At 44.3% G+C, this 24955-nt stretch overlaps 1 protein-coding gene across 10 annotated transcripts in view; it reads right to left on the bottom strand.

Annotated features, from left to right (window-relative positions):
- The window catches only part of GULP1 (GULP PTB domain containing engulfment adaptor 1), a 244790-nt gene extending 221624 nt beyond the window's left edge, over nt 1–23166 (bottom strand). For 2 of the 10 annotated variants that reach the window (XM_045086452.1, XM_045086455.1), the window contains exon 1: nt 22958–23155. The gene's annotated coding sequence lies outside the window, so the exon portion shown is untranslated. Of the gene's footprint in view, nt 1–22696; nt 22893–22957 lie in introns of those variants that run through there. The other 8 variants (XM_045086453.1, XM_045086458.1, XM_045086465.1 and 5 more) reach the window with 7 other exon arrangements.
- Between the last annotated feature and the right edge of the window lie 1789 nt (nt 23167–24955).

Genomic DNA, 24955 nt, shown 5'->3' with positions numbered 1-24955 from the left:
AATCACTTCAAACTCAGAAAATCCAAACTGGAATTCTCAGTCTTCTCCTCCAATCACATTCTTTGTCCCCTACATCCTTGTCTTGGTGGAAGGTAGCACCACCATCTAGTCAGTCAATCAAAGTCTACACATGATCCTCTTTATTCCTTCTTCTCAAAATGCTCACACCTGATCAGCCAACATTCTACAAATGAAACATCATGCCTGTACATCCTTCTCCAACCCCACCGTTACCTCCGACACGTGGGCCTTTATCATCTCTCATCTAGACCATTTAACATTTCCTAAGTTAGTTCCACACAGCTACTTCATTCCGTCTTGCCCAGAAGCTGTGAGGTTTCGTAAGTGCAAAGTTGACCAGGTTCCTTCCCTCCTTTATCCTTTACTCTCTTCTACCTGAAAACCTCGAAGGACTCCACACAGCTCGTGGTGACAGCACTTTGACTGAGGCACATGTGTACTCAGGGAAACATAGTATCCACCCAAGGGGTAAACAAAGTCACAGGATTAATAGCCCATAATCCTGGAGGACTGGTATTGCCTCATTTTAGTTCAAATCCATTAGTTTTACTTTAAAACAAAGTTTATGGAGTAGAAGGTCAGATTCAAAGGAATCTGAGACTTGTACTTGCCATCGGCATTCTACTTGAAACAGGCAGATTAAGCTTCAGTCAACGCTTCCTGGACATGGGAGTGCTTTGGAGGAATCTAACACAGTAGCGGGCACGGGAAAATGGTTTGAAAAGTGTTTTGAATAAATGAAGGTCTGTATGATTAAATGGAAAAACCTCTAGCTTTAAGCCACTTAGCACAAAATTACTGGCTCTCCCTTATTTTACAAATATTATTCCAGGAGACTGATTACCCCATTGAAACTTCAATTATTATCATGGTCGGACCTTATAAATCTTCTTATACAATGTCTCAAGCTACAAAATAATAATGTGCTGATAGGAACTTTAATTATTTATTGATTTTCAGAGTCCTGGTATTTTCTTAAAAAGGAGACTAAGGAAACCCAATGCTGACTGCTCTCCAAACCCAACACATGGGGTGAATTCAAAATCCTGGGGTCCCAGGAGGAGGTACATGAGAGAGAGATACATAAGAATCTGATGGTGTCACTAAAGATGTTGGCTTTTGGGGCGCCTGGGTGGTTCAGTGAGTTAAAGCCTCTGCCTTCAGCTCAGGTCATGATCCCAGGGTCCTGGGATCGAGCCCCGCATCGTGCTCTCTGCTTAGCAGGGAGCCTGCTTCCTCCTCTCTCTCCCTCTCTCTCTCTCTGCCTACTTGTGATCTCTGTCTGTCAAATAAATAAATAAAATCTTTAGGGGCGCCTGGGTAGCTCAGTGGGTTAAGCCGCTGCCTTCGGCTCAGGTCATGATCTCAGGGTCCTAGGATCGGGCCCCGCATCGTGCTCTCTGCTTAGCAGGGAGCCTGCTTCCTCCTCTCTCTCTGCCTATGTGTGATCTCTCTCTGTCAAATAAATAAATAAAATCTTTAAAAAAAAAAAAAGTGTAAAAAAAGATGTTGGCTTTTATACTCCTCTGTGATATATAGGAGATTCATATTATCATCTTCAATTTACATTCAAGAACATAATCTCCCAAGGATCCCTAAACCAGGAAATGATGGATCCACAGGCAGGGCTACACACGACAAGAAAACACATAGCGAGGGGCCAGGTTTACCTGTGTCTCAGGAAGTCACTAACTCATTGGGGTCTTCTCCCATAACGTCCCACAAACTTCACACTTCGCTTCATCTTTCCTTGCAAAAGTCCAATACTTTAGATGTACCGAGGCGGGGCAGAATACATAAGTAAAAGCCAAACAAAGCCTCAGTACATTTTTGTTTCGTGGGTTTGTTTGTTTGTTTCCTTATTTTTTTCTTTGTTTTCAAAATTTTAACAGGAGACATTTCTTTAAAAAGTATTAGGGGGAAAAATGTTCAAAAGCTGATTTTTGTAAGGTTTTAATTTTAATACCTTGAGGAAAATTTATATCTTAAAGACTTTTCCTGTGGTAACTGTTTTCACGTGCAAAGTCACAAAACAAAGCATAGCATGCTCTTAGCCCTTCATGGAAATGACGCATTTTAAATAGCAGACCTGAAAAATAGATTCTATCCTTGAGATCCAAGCAACTTTAATGCCTATGTAGACATCAAGAAGAGCCTCATAGACACAGCCTCTTCTCGGACCCAAAATCAGTTGAGTCCAGGCACGTGTGGGTGCTAATGTGTATCCAGAAAACAATGCAGAAAATAATGACCTAAATGATCCAACTTATAGCCCTCTAGTCACCGTTGACACAGTTACTTGTTCAAAACGAGCCAAATCTTGGAAGTGCTAAGAAAGATAAAGCAAAAGGGCCCAGATGGGTGCAAGTCCGTTTGTAATGCACTCATCCTTTCTCAGTCATCTGTCTCCTGCAGAAAAATTGTGACTCTGCCAGAAAACACTGCCACATGATTTATGTTTCTCTGATTACTTCTTTTCTGTTCAGACGGCAACAATCTGCAGTGTTCCACACTCACCTTTAATACTAACATGATCTGAAGCGATGAAATTTCACCTCAGGGTTCTCCTTCAAGTTCCTCCTGCCTCCGTCCTAGCACATTACCTAATCAGTTACTGTACATCTGCATATTATATGAAAAAAGTCAAATTACAAAGGTGTGTTTTAAGTGACCCCCAACTCTAACTTAAAAATTAAGAAAAATGTCATTAAAATGGCCAGATCATTTTTGTTCTTTTCTACTCTTCAGCACTCTTAAACTTGTTTTGATAGCATGTACTCATTGTGCAAGTGTTAATCTATATATGCCAAAAATGGTAACAAGAGTTTTCTCCTACGTAATTTTAGGATTAAGGATGTCTCACGTGGTTCACATTAATATTTTATATTATAAATTTTCTCCCATGATATTTCATTTGGGTATAAAAAAGAAAATTATTCTACAAAAGATGAGCTCAGTTCAAATTACAGAATGTTTTAAACTAGTGTGAGTTCTCTTTCTTTCTTTCTTTTTATGGAAAATACATAACTTTTTGACAGACAGGTAGTCAAACAGACACTCTGCACCTCTCCAGTCTTAATCTTTTCTAAGTCTCAAATAACACACCACATTGAAACTATTCCATTTGCACTTATAGTTTAGAATACATTCATTTAAATAAATTAGTGTATCTGTTAATCAGAGGTTTTTATATGTTATATATTTTACATATATGTTTTAATGTTATATTTTACCATTCAATTAAATGCAACAGCATGAAACTACAATCTGTCTGCATAATAATGCCAGCTGCCATTTACCGACCGCCTACTAAGTGACGGCCAGCACACTTCATGCAACAGCTGTGTTTCATTCTCTCGAGAAACCGTGTGAAATTGCTACACACAGCACCTTACAATTTAAGAAGAAGACCTGTGCGATTAGATTGTCTGCTGAAGAGCATCCAGACTGTAAATATCGAATCCTATCTCCAAAGAAGTCAAAGCTCGGGCTTTTTCTATAATATAGAAATTTCTGCAACATGTTATAATGATCATGCAAAACGATATGAGCTCCGGTGCCCATGTGTTTGAAGCATCGCATACTCTAAATGTGAAGTGCTAACTCAGTAGCATACAGTATACAAAAGCAGGCTTACAGCATATGATCAGAACAATATCTGCTATTGATCAACCTACTTTCGCAATAAAGTCTCATCATTCTCTCAAAGAAACTCAGTGTATTTGTGGGCGCTATTAACTGATTTGTATCCCCACCTCCAAGATCCCTAACTTGAAGACCTAACTCCCAATGCGATGTTATCTGAAAGTGAGACCTTTGGGGCATGATTAAGTTTAAGAGTCCTAAAGGGCAGAAAAATCATAAAGCTGTAATAAAGACAATGATAAGTCTCCAGTGGTCCTCGATATTCTCTGGGATCCTAACATGCTATCCTCGTCTGCACATCTTCTTATTCCCCACAACAACAGAAGCAACAAGGAAGTCTGCGTTCTCACTATCCACCCTTGCAAAGAGCTGAGGCAGGACTGCTCCGCCAGAGGCTGCTCACTCTCAGCTCAGCACAGCACCGACCACCCGGCATGACTTCATCATACAGATACTTGTTGGTCTCTCCAGACACTATCTGCCAAAACTGCTTTAAGTATAAGAAAATCTCTTTTGGAAGAAATAGTATCATTAAAATATCCATACTTCTCAAAGCAACTTATAGGTTCAGTGCAAATCCTATCAAAACACAAATGAGGGGTGCCGAGGCAGCTTAGTTGGTCGGATGTCTGCCTTCAGCTCATGTCATGGTCTCAGGATCATGGGATCAAGCGCCATGTTGGCTTTCCTGCTCAAAGGGGAGTCGGCTTCTCCTCCAACCCCTCCTTACTCTCTCTTTCTTTAAAAACAAAAACAAATACCCATGACATTTTCCACAGAAGAAAAAAACAGATAATCCCACAATTTGTATGGAACATTAAAAAATCCCAAACAGCCAAAGCAATATTAAGAAAGAACAAAGCTGGAGGTATCATCTTATTCCCTCATTTCAAACTGCGTTACAAATCTGTAGTAATTAAAACAGCATGGTATTGGTATAAAAACAGACATAGGGGCGCCTGGGTGGCTCAGTGGGTTAAAGCCTCTGCCTTCAGCTCAGGTCATGGTCTCAGGGTCCTGGGATCGAGCCCCGCATCGGGCTCTCTGCTCAGCGGGGAGCCTATTTTCCCTCTCTCTGCCTGCCTCTCTGCCCACTTGTGATCTGTCAAATAAATAAATAAAATATTTTTTAAAAATAAAATAAATAAAAACAGACATATACATCAACAGAACAGAACAGAGAGCCCAGAAATAAATCCACACATATATGGTCAATTAATTTACAATAAAGGTGCCAATAATACACAACTGGGAGAGCTTTGGCACAGCAAAAAAAACCATCAACAAAATGAAAAGGCCACCTAATTGAACAGATGAAAATATTTGCAAATTATGTATCTGTAAGGGGTTAGTGGCAAAAAGATATTTAAAAAAACTCATAAGATGCCATAGCAAAAAACAAAAAACAAACCTAAGAAAAATGTGCAGAAAATCTGAACAGACATTTTTTTCTTTAAGAAGACATACAGATAGCCAACAGGTACGGGACAAGACACCCTGCAGGACTGATCATCAAGCAAACACAAATCCAGACCACAGTGAGACACCGCCTCCCATCTGTCAGAACGCCTATTAGATAAGGTAAGAAATATCAAGTGTTGGTGGGGGTCTTGACGGAGGAAACCCTTATGGACTATTAGTGGGAATATATGGTGTAGCCACTGTGGAAAACAGTATGGAAGTTCCTCAGAAATATTAAAAACAGAAATACCACATGACCCAGGACTTCCACTTCTGGGTATTCACCAAAGAAAACAAAAAAACACTAATCTGAGAAGGCAGCAGGCACCCCATGTTCGCTGCAGCATTATTTATAATAGCTGAGCTATGGAGAAAAATCTACATGTCCACTGATACATAAATGTGGTATTTATATTTAATGGAATACTAGTTAGCCATTAAAAAAGAATGGAATCTTGCCATTGTAACAACAAAGAAGGACTTCGATGGCATTTTGCTAAGTAAATAAGTCAGAGAAGGACAAATGCCATATGATCTCTTTTACATGTAGAATCTAAAAATAAATCACAAAGCTCATAGGTACAGAGAACAGACTGGTGATTGCCAGAGGTGGTGGGGTGGGGGAGTGGAGAAACTGACAAACTGTTGTTTTTTTCTTAATTTAAATAAATTGAATTTTTTTTTTAAAGATTTTATTTATTTATTTGTCAGAGAGAGAGTGAGTGAGAGCGAGCACAGGCAGACAGAGTGGAAGGAAGAGTCAGAGGGAGAAGCAGGCTCCCCGCTGAGCAGAGAGCCCGATGTGGGACTCGATCCCAGGACGCTGGGATCATGACCTGAGCCGAAGGCAGCTGCTTAACCAACTGAGCCACCCAGGCGTCCCTAAATTGAATTTTTTTAAAAAAGTATAATGACATACCTCCCATCTTAAAGAAACGCTTTCTGTAGTAGAACTCAATTCCCTTTTCAGTTTCTGTACTCTCTCTGAGTCTACTGGGAGGGAACAAAATACATGACCCCCAAATATGCCACTTTGGCACTTGGATTATTCTCAGCTGAAAGCAATGAAGACCCAGCAGACTCAAGACAAACTTTTACTTCTCCCTTAACCACCTAAAAGAATTTTTAAGGGCGTTTGGCCCCAAAAGAGGGCTATTAACAGAGGTAACTTTTTATCTGAAAGACCTTTCTGTATGACAGAGTGTCTAATTGCCAAATCTCTGTTCCTCTTACTGTAATAACCCTCCCCCCCTGTGAAGCCCCAAGTTCCCCATCCCATTCGTTAGCTTAGCATAGCATATAAACCTCAACCAACTGACATGTCCTTAGGTCTCATATTTTTTTATGAGGCACCTATTAACTTACATAATTACCTTTTTCTCCTGTTAAATCATTTTATGTCAATTTAATTAACAGACTACCCAAAAGAACCAAAAAGGGTAGAGTAGAAAAATTTCCCTCTCCCACACCACACACAGATTTGTCTTCAGGTTCTATTTTAAATACTCTCCTTCACAATTAACTCACCAAACACGTGATTCTATCAACATGGTTCTCACCATAATCACCAATGACCTTTATGTCAAGTACATTAGACACTTTATCTGTGTATTTTTTTATTGATTTTCTATACCATTTAACACTATTGATCATCCCCTTCTCAAATCTTTTTTTTTTTTTAAAGATTTTATTTATTTATTTGTCAGAGAGAGAGCGAGCGAGAGCGAGCACAGGCAGACAGAATGGAAGGCAAAGTTAGAGGGAGAAGCAGGCTCCCTGCGGAGCAAGGAGCCTGATGTGGGACTCGATCCCAGGACGCTGGGATCATGACCTGAGCCGAAGGCAGCTGCTTAACCAACTGAGCCACCCAGGCGTCCTTTTTTTTTTGTTTTTAATCTTGGCTTTTATAACATCGTATCTCCTGGGTTTTCTTCCTTCTCCCTGTTGTTTGTAGGTTTTGCTTTTTCCACCCTGATTAAAATACTAGTGCTCCTTGGAGCCATGTCATAAACTTCCCTCCCACTATGTAAACTTTTCTGTTTATGACCCTTTCTAAGCTAAAAACTCATAATCTGAAATCTGGTAACTTGTGTGTGTGCATATATACACAGATATACAGACATATAATCAAAGAATTCCTGTCCCCTTCAAAGTTCCTTCTAGCTGGACTAAAAATCAAAATCAAATTGACATAAAACAGATTAATAGGAAAAAAATCAAATATAATAGCATATGTAGGGGGAATCCATACAGACATATAAATTCCAAAAATAACCAGGTAGAATGAAGTATCTAGATCACCCTGAACTAAGGAGAAGTGGGTGGGGAGCTGGGACTTCAAAGGAAGAGCAGATATTTGATAATTAGATGTTTATCCTTCTACACACATGGGTCATTCAGGCAAATTTACCTCTGGGTTGTTATCTCTCACTAACAACCCATATTCTAGAAAAGATCAGCAATTTAGATTCTTCTATATAATTAAGAGAGGGCAAAATTTCTCTCGAGCCCATAGAGTTCAGCTGTCTTCAGCTCAGAATAATCTTCATGCCAAAGTGGCCATCTTGAGGTGGCCCCAACAATACATACATATACACATATATCACGAGCCCACACCAAACTTCTTCGCTACAGGTGTGTGTGTGTGTGTGTGTGTGTATGATTGTAGGACTACTGGACATCTGTAACAAGATGATTCAGACACATCAAAATGTGTCCTAAACAGAAAATCATTATTTTTCTTCAATAATTCTATTTCTACCTGGAAGTTGAAGAAGTTAAGAAGAAGTTAAACACCCAGGCTGCCAAAACAAAAAATCTTAGAATTGAAGGGGAGCAGAATTTGCCACCCCAAAATATGCCTTTGGCATAAGGATTATCTTGAGTTGGCTATTTTTAAGAAACAGCAGATGTAGGAAAGCTCTGAAAACCGAACAGAAGGAACTCCTTTGTAAGGGACATTTATAAGGACATACTCCATTAGTAAAAAGGTGTCTCCCTCTCAAGCAGGAAGAGAAGGATGAACAAATCTCTAAAATTCATCAGTGGAGAAGACATTGACTTAAATCTGTATAACAGCCACACCCTTGTTAACTGTGTTTTCCTAGAAACCTCCTGCGACCAGATTCCCACCCTCCCAACACCTTCCTGTCTTTGGATGGAGATGGTATTTAAGGTGATGGCCTGGGTCATTTGGGGGAGTTACTCAGCTTTTCTGGGTATCTCCCATGTCTACAGGAAGTATACATGTTATTAAACATTTGTTTCTCTCTTGTTAATCTGTTTTTTTTTTCTCATTAATCAGTGTCCCCCAAGAACCTAGAAGGACAGAAATAAAATTTTACTCCTGTACAGAATCAGCACTTATACCATCCACTTGCCTACCTCCCACAATTGTTAACAAATCATCAAAATGTACACATTTTTTCTCTTGAATAAAAATAAACTTATTTCTCATCACCGTCTACCGTCCTCTCTTGCCTAGGCTTACTGGCAGACCATCTATTCAAACATAAAATGAAGATAACATCTTGTCACCACACTGTTAGAATCTTCCAGGATTTTTCGTTGTTCTTTGAATGAAGCACAAAGTTTGAATTAGAAAGCCCCCAAGATCTGATCTCTGACTCCCTTGCTTCAGCCCCAGCAATTCTAGTCTGTCTTTCCCTTCCACTCTGTTCTCTAGCTGTATTTCAAGGCTTCTAGTTCCATAGCTAAACTACCACTGACTCCTTGTCTACGATTTCCTACGTGCTTGAAACACTCTCTCCACTCTCACTGCCTCCTACACAGATGTCTTTCCCCTAACATGTATATGTCAAAGTTCCTGTGTGTGATTCCAAGCATTCAAGAGAACCTTGTAATAATACCCAAGTTATAAAATACCATGACAGGTCAAATATCTAACAGTTTATGTCAAAAAATTTGAAAAAAAAAATCAAATATTAAAATAGGAAAACTTTGAATATGGTATTTTGATTAAGAAATTTTGGGGGTGCTGGGTGGCTCAGTTAAGCATCCAATTCTTGGTTTCGGCTCAGGTCATGATCCCAGGGTCCTTAAATGGTGCCCCACATCAGGCTCCTCACTCAGTGGGGAGTCTGCTTAAGATTCTCTCTCTCTCTCTCTGCTCCTCCCCCTACTCGTGGGGCAGCATTCTCTCTCTAAAATAAATAAATAAAATCCTCAAAAAAATAAAAAAAATTTTTTAATTATTTAAAAATAAAACTTAGGGGTGCCGGGGGGGCTCAGTGGGTTAATAAGCCTCTGCCTTCGGCTCAGGTCATGATCCCAGGGTCCTGGGATCGAGCCCTATATCGGGCTCTCTGCTCAGCAGGGAGCAATCAGTCAATCAATAGATAGATAAATAAATAAATAAATAAAACTTAGACTACCTGAAGGACAGAAAAGTTCTTTGAGGTTGTCTAGTCCTTCCTCTCAGTGAAGGAAAATGTTGTCAAATACCTAAGTGAAAAGTATTTGTGGTGCTATTAGAAACTATTAATATTAATGATTTTACATCTTATGCTTTATTTACTCAAACCTTATCATTTTGACAAAACCAGAAGAAAAAGGGATTAAGAAAATGTCAGATTTTCTCACTCAATATGTTAACCCTCCAGACAAATCAAATCAAGCAAAAGCCAAAGCAATATGCAGACACAATTTAGTCAATGGGTTAATTTTTATGCTTTAGCTCAGTAGGATAAAATGAACAAATATCTTGTCACAGGAGTTCCAAGTTGCCACATCATAGAGTGGAGAGGAGCAGCTCATCAAGCCAGAAAAAACAGGGGAATCAAGCATCAACCAGGTGTGTAGACAGTCAGGTATTTAAAGGCATTCTACTCGTACTAGTAAAAAGATCTACCCAGGCTGACCTAATCCTCCAGGATGACTGCTGATGTCAACGGCACACTCCCTCAGCTAGTATAGTAACTAAAACATTTCCTCTCCAACTATCTTCCCTGGTCTAAGTTGTGGAACCTAAGACAAGTTTCATAAACATTTATAAATTATAAAAAAACAAAAACAAAAACAACATAGCACAATGTTTAATAGTAAGCACTCTATAAATGCTATTTGTAGAGAAGAACAAATATCTTTTTCCTTTACCTCTCTTAGCTCTTGACTGGGACTCCATAGCAAAAGAGAGATTTACAAGAGAAAAATATATATACTTAGCTAACATGACATGGGGCCTTCTTAAGGAAAGGAAGACCTGAAGAAATGGTTCAACTTGACCGTTTTCATGCTAGGTTTGAAGAAGGGTTACAGTCTTGGAAAAACACGATAGAAGAAAGATTACGAGCTTAGTATATACAGCGTAACCTGGGGAACTTAGCCAGATCAGTCAGATTCCGCCCCAGGTCCCTGTGCTTTCAGAGATCAGGATGTTCCTTCCTCCCAGGATACAGATACCTGCTTCAGAGGAAAGTCAGAAAGCACCCCCCCAATGCCACGATCTTCAAATTCCTTCCCCTCGAAATAGGAGATAGTTCAAGGTGCCGTACTGTGAGGCAGCACACCCAGAGCCCTGTGGTATTGTTATCATTTCTCTCGTATTCAAAAAATTCACTTTTGGTGTGGATTCATAGGTACAATGGGGTTAAGAAAAGAGTGCGGGTTCCACAAAGACCCAATTAGACAGAGACGGTTTAAGGGGTGGAAGCCTGTTTTCAGGTCTCTGGTTGACTCACAAACGGAAGTTAGAACATGAATTATCTGGATACTTACCCACTTCCTCAATTAATATCTGCTGTAAACCAAGCTGCATTTTCTACAAAAATTCCCAAAGGAAATAAGCAGAGTCCCTTTATATTCATTGCCATACCAAGAATAATTCATTCACATTCAAAGACCTAAGAATGTGGTTCCCTTTTAAGCCAGGAAAAAGTCAGAGGCCTCCTATTCCCTAAGGGCAAAGGGATGCCCCCAGGACAAGTCCTCAACAGCAGCTTCTGCAAGAACAAAAGTCCTCTAAGAATTGCAGCACTTTGTAGGATGGGGTCTCTCTGGCCTCGCTTTGAAAGAAGGCCATGATCTCATACAGGAAGCATCTCCGGCATGTTCACTGCATTTTTATGCAAAAAACTAATATGCACATCTGGATTACAGTAATGTTGACCTCTCCGTCAGCAACCACTCTTCTGAGGTCTATCTTGAGGTCTGTCTTCTATTCCTTCTGCATTCAAGTTACTGGCTACGTTCCTCCCTCCCCAACCCAACGCCTTCTCCAAGCTTCCAACATCCACACGGAGAGCATTCTAAGACAACAGCCTGTTCTTTCTTGAACCAATGACCCGGCTGCCACTGCTCTGATGCAGGCTCTCGACGAATGAAGGATTTCCACCTGCGGCTTCACCGGCTGCTCTGCTTCACCTGCTCTGCCCGCACAACCTTTAGCTTCCTCTTTCTCACACCCCCTCACCCCAACTAAGCTGCCCACTGTGACACTTACTTATTCTTTGACAGATTATTCCTGGTTTTGCTTGCTTAAACCACTGGTTAACAATCATTTTCGCTAAGGGCAGCATCAGTGCTCTAAAATATATTACACTACCGCTTTTATCAATTCTCAGCTTTGGAGAATTCCTACCATCTTTAAAGCAAAAGGGCAAAGACTCAGATCGCCATACCTTGATACAGCATATTACAAAAACCAACATGCATAATGTTAAATCATAAAAAAAAGAAAAGAAAACTAACTCAAGAAGAAGGTGGCAGAAAATAATTAAATTGCTAATGGTGTCAGTGAACTACAGTTTTACAAAACTAGGTCCTACTTAAAAGTGTATTGTATGTCTGCATTTTGTATAACCTCTGTGAATGGATCTGTGCTTCACAATTTCCTTTAATTCTACTCCTACCCGCTTTATTTTTTTATATTTAAATACTTATGTTAGTTCTAACAGGACTTCAAGGTTAAATTATTTAGATGAGGTGTGAGATTCTTTCATTGATTTTTAATGTACATTTAATGTTTCCAATACACTAAAGCCACCAATCAAAATGGTGTCATGTTATGACATGACTGGGTTTTAAGTTTCTATTTCAAATTTATTTTGTTGAATAACGTATTTCTGAGATATATGTATAATTTGCTTATCTCAGAATATGCTTAAGATGAATAATAACATTTTTGATTTAAGTAATAAAATATTTTTATACAGTAATAGCAATAATCATATCCAATGTTTACAAAATTCAAGTGGTCTGCACATTTTAATAACCTAAATTATTACTTCTAAATTATTTCATATTAAGATACCACTTAATAACTGTTCTAATTAAGATACTTTCTCATTTAAGTAACTGACAAGTTTAGTTCAAATTCATTTGAAAAAATAAGAACTTCATTATTTCACACAGTAGTAAGTCCAGAATTACGGAAGGTTGATTTACGGACCCAATAATGGCCTCAAACACCTACATTCTTTACATTTTTTTCTGCTATCATTAATGTATTTGTTTTGCCCTCAAGCTAGATTGCCTAGTGGATAAAGGATGACCTCCTGTAGCAATTTCAAAACGCCTATTCCCGAGAGAACCGAGATCAAGAGCTGGCACATGCCTTCTCATCCAAGTCCCTTTGCTAAGTGTAAAGACACAGCTCTCCTGTCCTATTACTTCATGTAACTGAGGATGACCGTGGGAAGGAATGGGTCCCCTCAATAATGAATCACTAAAAAAGAGAACAGAAGCACCATGATTATTAACTTAGGCTAACTGAAATTTCACTTTTTAGGAATGAACTTCCTTTCCCGGAGTCATGTGAGGTAGAGTGGACATGTGAATTAACACCAGAGTTCTATGAACAAAATGGAATAAGTAAATTATCTGAGTGACCAATCAATAGTGTCTGCCACAACATGGAAAGGGACAGGACTCTCTGAAGTGAAAATACGCTCATGAATCAATGTGCAGGAAATGGAAAGGAGAATTAATTTCAGATAAAGGATCACATCTGGCTTCAACTAATCATTGTCACTCCCAGGAAGCTGAAGATCCCAACATGGGAGCACCATAAAGAAGTGATAATTTCATGCTTACCATTAGAGAAGACACAAAGTGAAGCCAAAACCAAGAAACAGACTGAAAGACAGTCAACTCTCCTTGTGATCTGAAAGTTAGTCAGTTTTCAAATACAAAAAATTATATTGCATCCGCCCCTTGAAGTTTTAAGGTGCTCCAGACCTACCAAAATTGGACATATGAATGTAAGCTCTATACAGCAATTATCTAATTAATAAGTTTAAAAGTATTATTTTTGTCATTTATTTCCAAAAATTGAATCATCAGGTTCAAATAAATATCAATAAAGAGACTAATTTCATAAATGGAGGTATCTCAAGAGAAATGTCAAGCCAAGCAAGAAGAAAGGAAATATAGTGCAATAAATTTATCACATATGCTTCCACTATAGTTCCCTTTCATAATGCAGGAATTTGTTATACTTTTATGTAGTCTACACTTGTATCTTCAAAAAATCACTGGCATACATTTAAATTTTTCACCAAAAGTAGTCATGAATAATACACATCATATGACCAAATACTTAATGTTAAGTAACTCAGTGACCGATGCATAGAAAAAAAAAAAAATCACTTCTATATATACATAAAATTATTTTTTTCCTTAGTATTCAAAGGAAACTAGTAATACTGGCATAGTTCCTACCAAGTAGAAGATACAAATAACTGTTCAACATATCTGTTCTCTCTCCCTCTTTTTTTAAAGATTTTATTTATTTATTTGACAGAGAAATAGAAAGAGCCAGAGAGTACAAGCAGGCGGCATGTCAGAGGGGGCGGGAGAAGCCGACTCCCTGATGGCCAGGGAGCTTGACACTGGCCTAGATCTCAGGAACCCAGGGATCATGACTTGGGCCTAAGGCAGCTGCTTAACTGACTGAGCTACCCATGAGGCCCATATATTTATTCTCTCTTGTAAAACTAACCTATTCTCTCCTGGAACTTAACAGTGTAGTGGAGGAGACAAAACATTTATATGTGAAAAATAAACCAGCACCACAAGGCAAAATTCCCAGCTCAATCATAACCATTCCAAATATAGTTAATGCTATAAAGTGAAAAAGATAAATCTGCTTTTTAAATTTACATGTTCTGAAATGAAATATAAATCCTTTTAGGCTGAACTGTCACTAAACAAGATAACCAAAAACTGCACAAATTTCGTAAATAAAGCAAATAATCTACAAAATAAGCATTATTTATTAGATTTACTTTCAAAAATATTTGGGATATCTCTGTATAACATAAAATTGAGTTAAATAACTTTAATTTCTTTTAACCTCATTAAATGACAGCAAAACCGGGTGCCTGGGTAGCTCAGTGGGTTAAGCCTCTGCCTTCAGCTCAGGTCATGATCCCAGGGTCCTAGGATCAAGCCCCACATCGGGCTCTCTGCTCAGCAGGGAGCCTGCTTCCACCACCTCTCTCTGCTTACTTGTGATCTCTGTCAAATAAATAAATAAAATCTTAAAAAAAAAAAAAAAAAAAGACAGCAAAGCCGAATGGCACCTCTGAAAAAATCAGTATAAATGTCCAGGAGTTCTTAATCTGTTTTGTGCCATAAATCCACTTGGCGGTCTAGTAAAGTCTATGACCCCTTTCTCAAAAAGTGCTTTTAAATGCATAAAATAGAAATTATGTAAAAGAAACAGACTTAAAATTCCATTGAAACATCTGAAGACATAGCTACATGCCTATAAACACACCTACATATGAAAAAAGAGTCCCTAAAAGCAGATGTAATTACTATCGCAATTTCAAACTAGTCATAAGCATAAAAACATCCCAATATATGTGCAGCCACAGCAATCAGACATGATGATAAATGGCTGCAACTTCTGGAAAGCTACAGGTACTGTTAAGATGTGTGTCTGTGTGCACACGCGTGTGTGAGAGAAAGTTAGGTGTTCACGAGAGTAATGATGTCATTGTCTCCTATCCAAGTTCACAGACACCGCGGAATGGGAAAAGGAGAGCATGCTCAGTTCTCTGTGACTCCAATTACACATTAGTTAGATCTGGAGAGATGGGGAAAGAAATAAAAATAAGATAGCAGTTTTTTAAGATAAGTCATCCAGTTAAAGTGCTTAAACTTCTATATGTAGTTACTAATGATTAAGATTGTCAACATGAGGGCGCCTGGGTGGCTCAGTGGGTTAAGCCGCTGCCTTCGGCTCAGGTCATGATCTCAGGGTCCTGGGATTGAGTCCCTGCTCCCTGCTGAGCAGAGAGCCCGTTTCCTCCTCTCTCTCTCTGCCTGCCTCTCTGCCTAATTGTGATCTCTCTCTGTCAAATAAATAAATAAAATCTTTAAAAAAAAAAAAAAAAAAGATTGTTAACATGAAGCCAGAAAGGAGAAACATCTCTACAGTTCCAAACTCCCCAAGTTGGTCCTACATCTCCTGCCTCTGGCATCTGGTCTTTTTTTTTTTTTTTTTTTTTTTTTTTTTTTAGATTTTTATTTATTTATTTATTTGACAGAGATCACAAGTAGGCAGAGAGGCAGGCAGAGAGAGAGGAGGAAGCAGGCTCCCCACTGAGCAGAGAGCCCAATGTGGGGCTCGATCCCAGGACCCTAAGATCATGACCTGAGCTGAAGGCAGAGGCTTCACCCACTGAGCCACCCAGGCGCCCCAGCATCTGGTCTGTCTTGAACTGCCTGTCCCATCTGCATCCTCTGCCCAACAGTTATCACCACACTTTGTTACCAGACAGTGATGTGCCTAATGCTGATAAAGAACTCCACCCCTACTCCATCCTCTCCAGTGTAGCACAGAATTTAGGGAAATAACAAGTTCTATATAGACCTATTAAAGTTAGTTTGAGATACATCACTGTCATTTACCACTAAAAATTAGGAGAGAACTACAAAAAATTTTGAAAAGTGGTGTTCAATAAATATTTATTAAATTCAACTGGATTGGGTGCCTGGGTGGCTCAGTCAGTTAAGGTCTGCCTTCAACTCAGGTTATGATTCCACGGTCGTGGAGTCGAGTCCCACCCTGAGTCTCACATGTGGCTCCCTGCAGGAAGACTGCTTCTCCCTCTGCCTCTGCCCCTTCCACCACTCGCTCACTCTCTCTCTCTCTCTCAAATAAAATCTTTTAAAAATGCAAATGGGTCATATCAGAATCCCCTTACTTGTCAACTCATAATTTAAACAGTTACGTTTTCCAGAATGAGAAGAGGGGCTTATATAAAAAGGTTGCAAATTTTTATGAAAACCTAGAAGAAAATCAGTATCTCACTGAATAAGGAAGTCTCAAAGAAATATTCATTATATCATGTCACAAAACTGTTCTTTAAAGCCTTCTCTGCACCACTCTAGGAAATTTCCTTTTTCCAAGTCGATCATAAATTTCCTAGTCCACTTAATCTAAGCAATGACGCTTAAGACAATTCAGTTGTTTTAAACTTAGTGGTTTAAGCCATTCTCCTATCCATGAGCCGAAATGAGGCATTAAGACAGAAATAACAATTCACAAAATTTCTAAACAGTATCTACTCCCATAAAGAAGTGCTAGTTTATAGATCTGAAACAGACTTTTACCATTTCAGATGTAATTAGATAATTTCAAATACAACTCATTTATTCAAATATGACTCCTTAACAATTCTCCTCACTGTGTTTTGCTAGCCTTCACTTCAAAAGCAGTGTCCTCTGAGTAATTACAATCAATTACTAAATACAGCATAGAGTTAAATCTTAGGAATTAATTCAGTTATATAACTGTTCTTTACAATAAGCCAAATTTTGTATTTTCGTTACCAACAATGATCACTATTTATGTCGGAGGACACGTTTACGGTTATAATAGTGCACATCCTCGAGGAGGTACCTGGAGAGTTCCACCATCAACCAAATTTACTAGGGAGTATTTACCAGGGAGTTGCACAAAGACAAACAAAAATGAAATAGATTACAGAGAATAACATTCATGTTGACCTTTTAAAAAGATGTCACTAAGTTCTCTTCCTAAATAAAACTCTTTTCAGTACTTACCACACTATGTTTTAACTCACACAAGTGGAAATCTGAGTAAATTAACCTATTTGTTATTAAAATTTTTCTTTAAAATATAGGGCTCTCTTAATGGTTGTAAACAGTTATGAGAGAAATTGAGAGGCTAAGATCAAGTTCATTCTCTTGTAGCAAATCTTAATTACTTCAAACTTGGAGATTTGCTACCACAGCAGAGATGGTTCTGTTTGCTTTTCAGCTAAAGCGCTGTGTGAGATCAATATTACCTCATTTACAAACTGAGACACAGAGCTTAGTTATCGTCTCGTGAAATAATATATAACATGTGTCAATGTTAGCCAAATCCTTAATGATTCAGTTAGCAGGTTACTTATGCTCTGTAGTTTCTTCTATCAAAGCTCCCAACAAGCTGCTTCCAGCCAGTTAAAGAACGGTCATCATCTCCCGGGGGCAGTGGATTACGGACTGCACCAGTCATTCCACCTGCTCTCTGCTGGGAGCTCTGGCGCAGCTCACGAAGTTCCCTGAAATTCTTAGAGGACTTGGGGTCCAAGTTTCAGGAAACAAGTCAAATGTAATATCTGGTAATCCTGAAAGAAAAAGCTATAAAATCCCAGGAAAACACTACCTGTATACCCAATTCTCACTTCACCGTACCTTATAAACACACCAAGCAGAGGTACCTTCGGAGCAGTGAATTCACCTCAGCCACACATCTGCCTGTGTTCTCCTTCCGGAGAGCAGACAGGCCTCCACGATTCCGTCACCATCAGAGCCATTACCCAAGACCGAGGGACAGTGGGTAGCAGATCTTTGCCACTATTTTTCTCTACATTTACAGGCATAAATAAAAGCCTGAATGGTCCTTCGGGGGGGGGGGGCCTTAAGAATCTCTAGCAACAGTTATCTAAAAAGGATTTTAAATTGATGGTTAAAATTGGCGTAGAAATATCAATTAACTGAATACGTTTCCCATAAAAGTATACCTAACATAATAGAGAAACATCAAAGAACATACATGTCAAAATTATATGTACATATAAATACTTTATAGAGATATAAATACTATATAGACATAAATCTATATATACAGAGAGAAAGAGGCATTAGTCACCTAAGTCTTGGAAATTTCTAGGATATATTCTAAATTTCCTCTTCAGAAGGTACATGATAAAACCAATATGCAGATATATTTATATAATGTTAATAGCAAAAACAAATATGAAGTAAAAACAGCTATTATTATCTAGATATGCTTTCTTAGGTATACCCTCTAAAATACAGTGTTATTCAGAACTCCTTTAAAAAGTCATATTAAATCTTTGAAGCACAATTGTTATATTAACTCATTCATTCCTACTATGTGACCTGCCTTTCCAACACTATCCTTAAGTACCCAAATATCGAAAGATGAAATGAATTCCAAATTCACCATAACTATACCATTACAGTGAGAGCAGAAAATTGGCATTTATACTTTTGTGCAATATTGTGTCGATTAACTGTCTTCTGGTGAAAATAATCATGAACTGTAGGTATCACAGAGTGGCTGAAAATATTTTCTTAGCATAAACCATATACAAGACTAGCAAATAACAGAGTCTTTAAAAACAGTTTTACGCAATGACTTTTAGCCATTATCTTTAAATTAAAGGCCTGATTCCAATTTCATACCTCCATTGCTTGAAAGCAGAGATTTCTTTGCTCAAAATTTATACCATTTTTCCTCTTCCAATGTGAACATATTTAAGCTCCCATAGGAACAAGTTTAAGTTTCTTGATCTCTAAATGTGCTAAGTCAAGCGCTATTAGACCCACCAGCCTCTGACAGTTAGGACAGGGCTCAGGTAACCACACAGCTGACTGCTGAAGTAACTACTTCTGAATTCATTGTACTCAAATAAAATAACATGTTTTTGTCTTTTAGAGGTTTTAGAAAACTACGATTTTATAGAATGAATCACAAACTGCTCTGCTACATGAAATTTAAATAAAAACTATCTAATATTCAGCAATGGAGATTAAAGATTTTAAGATTTTTAACTTAAAATCAAAAGAAAAATTGAATATTTTACATTAAATTTACTATCCTAATATATCCTTGAAAGTTCACTTGTCCTTTTATTTTCAAAAAAAAAGGGCCCATTCTGTTACTATAACCATAAATTGTACTCTTATAACCCATATACTACTTTTTTTTTATACATTCACCATTAATAAGATAGTCTAACAGGTCACCCACATGATTCAGTCAGTTAAGCATTAAGACTCTTGGTCTGGCCTCAGGTCATGATCTCAGGGTTGTGAATGAGTTCCATGCTCAGCAGGGAGTCTGCTTAAGATTCTCTCCCTCGCTCTGCCCGCCCCCATGTATGCTCACCTGCCTGTGCTCTCTCTCAAACAAAATAAATAAGATCTTAAAGAATTTTTTTCAAATAGCAAAAAGCTATGATGAAGTATTTTGCCAAAGATTTTATTAAGCAATTTTTTTTTAAGATTTTATTTATTTGACAGAGAGAGAGATCACAAGTAGGCAGAGAGGCAGGCAGAGAGAGAAGAGGAAGCAGGCTCCTCGTGGAGCAGAGAGCCCAACGTGGGGCTCTATCCCAGGACCCTGGGATTATGACCTAAGCTGAAGGCAGAGGCTTTAACCCACTGAGCCACCCAGGCGCCCCTTTCTTAAACAATTTATCCATGCTTACTATTTTCTTTTTCTAGTATATTGACCTGTTCACCTGAAAAATAAACACCCATGCATACAATACAGTACATTAAGCTATAAAAATAGGCGGTTCGTTTTGCTAATTGACATGTCAAACTAAAAATGAAATATTCACAATTACCATGTGTGAAACAAGTTCATATGTTACAGACACCAAACAGACAATAAATTAAATGTTGGTAAAAAGTAAAATAACACAAACAAGATTCCAATGCTAAGAAGTTCAGAGCTAGGATTTGAATTCAAGCTTGCTGTTGCCTTGGACATAAAAGATATGCAACAAACAGTGTTTGAATCATTTCTTGAAAGGCTCCTAAATCTACCTTCTAAACTCTTAAAAGGAAACTGTTGTGGCCTTTGGGAAAAGAAAGTTTGTTTGTACACCGTAAATGTAATTTTAGTCCCTCAAGTGTTATTTCCGAGAAGGAAGCCAAATTCTGCAAATATATCTGGTAACTTCTCATAAAGGCAAAATTGAGCTGGACTTAAAATATAACTGGTCCTAACTATAAATATAAACCAAAAGAAAAACATATTAATTTGCTGATTGTATTTTTCTGAAAGAATGACTCAGCTTTAACCCGAGCAAAATCTCACCCAATACAATCAAAGATTAAAATTTGATGAAAGCTATGATTCAAATGCAAAGGTAGTCACTGTTTCACATTAAACAGATACATCACTGTAACACGTGTATACTAGATATAAATATTACTATTTTACCCGATAATCTCAATTGAATCAACCGAGTAATAAACTCTATGACCTTTCAATTTCTAAAAACCTATTAACCTAACTTCACCTCTCAATGCTCACAGTAAACTTGTAATTATGGAAAGAAAAGTTTCTTTGCAAGTGGAAAAACTGAAATCACCGGGAAAACACTTTGCCAAGGGTGACTCATGAAGTCAGTCTCAGAGGGCGGCCTGACACCTGATTCTCACGGTGTCCAACTCATCAACCCAGGGGAAAGAAGCCCGCATAGGCGCACTGGACCGTCCAGCCTCCGAACTCACGGGAGCAAACCGACCTCCCTGGAGAGGACGGAAGGAAGGACGGGGACACAGGAGCGTCCGAGTCGCAGATAAGGCTCCGAGTTCTGCCTCATCCGGAACCTGGACGCAGCAGCCCTTCAGAACTGGGCCAGCACTGTGGGAAACAGGGAGATCACCCCAAGTTCTCCTCTCGCAGCGGAAAGGGCAAGACCTACTCATGGGGGCCACTTCTGACGTTTTCCCGTCCGAGGGCACGACCCGAACCTGAGCCACCCAGAACGCCTCGCCGGAGCGCTCCATGCAGGTGGAGGAGCGTCCGCTCCACGCCCCAGTCCCGCAGTCCCAGCGCCGCCCAAACCGGGAAGGTCAAGGTCAGGGGACTGAAGCGCAGCAGGCCGAGCCCAGGCTGAGGGGACCGACCTCAGCAAAAGGCGAACCTGAACACGAGGGACCCGCACCGGCGGCGTCAGGCCGGGCCACCGCCCTGCACCGCGGGCAGGGGGTCAGACCCCAGCGCCCCTGGCACCCCCGGCCCCTGGGCTCGGTTTGTCCCCTGTGCCAGAGGGCTGAGCCGAGTCACCCGCACACGAAACCCCGGTTCAAACCCGCGTACCAGCAGCTCCTTCCCCGCCGCCCCGCACGCTCCCCGCCTCCCCCATGCCCGCTCCGGTGCCGGCCAGGCCGCTCTCCGGTCCGCGTCGGCCGTGAGGACCCGAACACGCTCCGGCACGGCTCTGGGAGGCCTTCGGTCCCGCGGCGGGGGCACCTCGGCCGCGCGCGCTAGCAGCTGGGCGGGGAGTCGCCGGCGCCGGCCCGACGCCGGGTTTTCCGGCCGGGCTGCGGGCTCGTGCGGGGGAAGGGGCACGGCCGGCGGGGAAGGGGCGACCCGCGAGTCCGGACCTCCCCACCCCGCACGAGCCCTGCCGTCCGCGCCTCCTTCAGCACCGGGGCGCGCGCTCGGTGTCCCCGCGCTCGCAAGGCAGCGGGACACCCACGCCCAGAACTTTCTCTCGCGCGCGGACGCGGCGTCTCCCCGCAGCAGCGGGCACGGAGGGGACGCACGCAGGGCTCCGGGGGACGGCGCCGCGGTCCAGCGACCTGCACACCGCGGGCGCACGCGGAGTGCCCGAAAGTAGAGCGAGTCCCGCCGGGAACACTGCGGGGACGCGGGAGGAGCACCAAGCCGGCGTCCCGCACACTAAGCGCGCCCGCAAGTCCCACAGCCGCGTCCGCGTCCCTGCTCCACCCGCACCGCGTCCGGCTTCCTGCTCGGGACGCGCCACCTCGTCCCGCTCGGGACCCGCCACGTCGTCCACGCGCTCCGGGACAGCCGGCCCTGAGCCCCCTCCCCGCACACGGGGAACCCGGGCGGGCCTCCGGGACCACAAGCACACCGGGCCGCCCCGGCTTCTGCTCCGGGCGCCGAGCCGGCCCGCGGGGAGTGGACCCGGCGGCGAGCCCGGCGGCTGACCCAGAGCCCGAGGACCCTCGCCCCGCCGCGCCGCGCCCCTGACTCGGGGTCCCCACGGGGCACCGCTGGACCCACGCAGCGGGGGCTCTGGGCGCCGGCGCGGCCCCGGACTGGGCCCCCGGCCCTGGCTTTGAGGACCCCCGAGGCGGCCCGGGACCGCCCTCCCCGCCCCCACCGCCCCCACGCCCACTCCGCCCGGCGCCAACAAAGCGGGGGTCGCGCCGCGCCAAGTTTCGCTCCGGGGTCGTGTCACTGGGACCCGGCGACGACTTGCGGGTCAGTCCCGTCGCGCCCGCGCCCCCCCGGCGGCGCCGGTCCCCCCGTCCCCCGCCCCGGCCCCCAGGCCGGACACGCGCCCCAAGTTACCACAAAGGGCCGGGGAGAGGGTCCGGAGCCGCGCGCCGGCCCGTCCCGCCCTCGCCGGGCTCCGCGTCCTCCCGGCAGCCGCGCCACCGCCGTCAACAGGTCTTCGCCGCCTCGGGGCGGGAGGACGACCCCGCGCCCGCGCCTCCCCCTGCAACCTGCCCGCCGGCGCCCCGCGCCCCCCTGCCCGGCGCCCTTCCCGCGCGCCCCGGCCGGACTGGGCTCCCGCCCGCCGAGGCCCGGCACCGCGCGGCCGCTCCTTACCTCCCGCGCCGCCGCAGTCGGCCGCGCTGCGCGTCCTCGGGGCCCGCCGGCTCCGCCCCCGCTCGGAAAGTTGCCGGACGTCGGCGCGGACTCCGCACCCCCGGCCGCGGCCCGCCCGCCTCCCGCGCTGCCCGCCCCGCCGCCTCCCGCGCGGCCGGAGCGCTCACTGGCGCGGCGGGGCTGCCTGCGCGGGCCTCGGGCGGGGCCGGCGGGACGCGGGGCGCCCCCTGTCGGCCGGCGGGAGCGCTTGTGGCGGCGCGGGACCCCCGCTAGCGGGACGGGCTGCGGGCGCTGACGGGCTTCCGGGCGCGGGCGGGCGCGGGCGGAGGGGCCTAGGAGCCGCGGGCAACGCGGGAGAACCGGCCGGGGCAGCGGAGGCCTTTCCCGACCCGCGCCGGGACGGAAGCGAAACCACGCCCCCCCCCGCGCCTCGCCCCCCCACCTTCCCTTGACTCCCCCCGACACCCCGCGGGCTGTGCCCTCCCGGTGCGCGCGGGTCCCGCCCCGCCTTCAGACACGCGACCCGCCGCCACGGGCACGTGCCCATCGGAGCCCAGAACTGCGCGTGGGGCGTGCGGGAGACACCGCCAGCGGCCTCCCCGCGCGGGCGGACCCTGGTGCGAGCACCGGGAAGGCGCGTCCCCAAAGCACGGGGTCCTCGACGTGTATCCGAGACGCCCGGGACGGAGGCTGCGAGGGTTCCGTCCGGGGCTGAACATAGACGGTCAAGGGACAGCGGCTTGTGAGGCCGGCGGAGGGGAAGGGCCGCGGTGCGCTGCGGGGCCTGCAGTCGGACAAGCAGACCCTCCCCGACCCGACGGCCCACTCCACGCCCGCGACGCCCCGCAGATCACAGCTGCCGAAGGCGCTCGTGCGGTCAGACGGACAGAGGCTCGGCCGCAGCGGCGGGAGCAGAGCAAGGTCAGCGCAGAGAAGGCGCCCGGCGTCCATGCAGTCGGCGTCCACGCGCCCGGCCCGTTCTTCCCACCGCACTTCACCGTCTGGAGAATGAGGCGGTACCGGGACCCCCCGCCCCCGCCTTGTTGACTGAGCAGTTTTCTTCCCGCTGGAGAAGACGCGGCCTGCGGTTTCCGGAGCGGACGCTAACCCACGGGACCGGACGCTAACCTGCGGGACCGGTCGCTAACCTGCGGGAGCGGACGCTAACTTGCGGGAGCGGACGCTAACCTGCGGGACCGGTCGCTAACCTGCGGGACCGGACGCTAACCTGCGGGACCGGACGCTAACCTGCGGGAGCGGAGCTAACCTGCGGGACCGGACGCTAACCTGCGGGACCGGACGCTAACCTGCGGGAGCGGAGCTAACCTGCAGGAGCGGACGCTAACCTGCGGGAGCGGGGCTAACCTGCGGGACCGGACGCTAACCTGCGGGACCGGACGCTAACCTGCGGGATCGGAGCTAACCTGCGGGACCGGACGCTAACCTGCGGGACCGGACGCTAACTTGCGGGAGCGGACGCTAACCTGCGGGACCGGACGCTAACCTGCGGGACCGGACGCTAACCTGCGGGAGCGGAGCTAACCTGCTGGAGCGGACGCTAACCTGCGGGACCGGACGCTAACCTGCGGGAGCGGAGCTAACCTGCGGGACCGGACGCTAACCTGCTGGAGCGGACGCTAACCTGCGGGACCGGACGCTAACCTGCGGGACCGGACGCTAACCTGCGGGACCGGACGCTAACCTGCGGGACCGGACGCTAACCTGCGGGAGCGGAGCTAACCTGCTGGAGCGGACGCTAACCTGCGGGACCGGACGCTAACCTGCGGGACCGGACGCTAACCTGCGGGAGCGGAGCTAACCTGCGGGACCGGACGCTAACCTGCTGGAGCGGACGCTAACCTGCGGGACCGGACGCTAACCTGCGGGACCGGACGCTAACCTGCGGGAGCGGAGCTAACTTGTGGGACCAGACGCTAACCTGCGGGAGCGGACGCTAACCCGCGGGAGCGGAGTTAACCTGCGGGAGTGGACGCCAAC

This window comes from Mustela putorius, unplaced genomic scaffold, assembly GCF_011764305.1.
Source record: "Mustela putorius furo isolate JIRA1106 unplaced genomic scaffold, ASM1176430v1.1 tig00000992_pilon_pilon_pilon, whole genome shotgun sequence".
Lineage (NCBI taxonomy): Eukaryota > Metazoa > Chordata > Mammalia > Carnivora > Mustelidae > Mustela > Mustela putorius.
The sequence above is the reverse complement of the archived record's forward strand: the minus strand, read 5'-3'. Positions and strand labels throughout refer to the sequence as shown.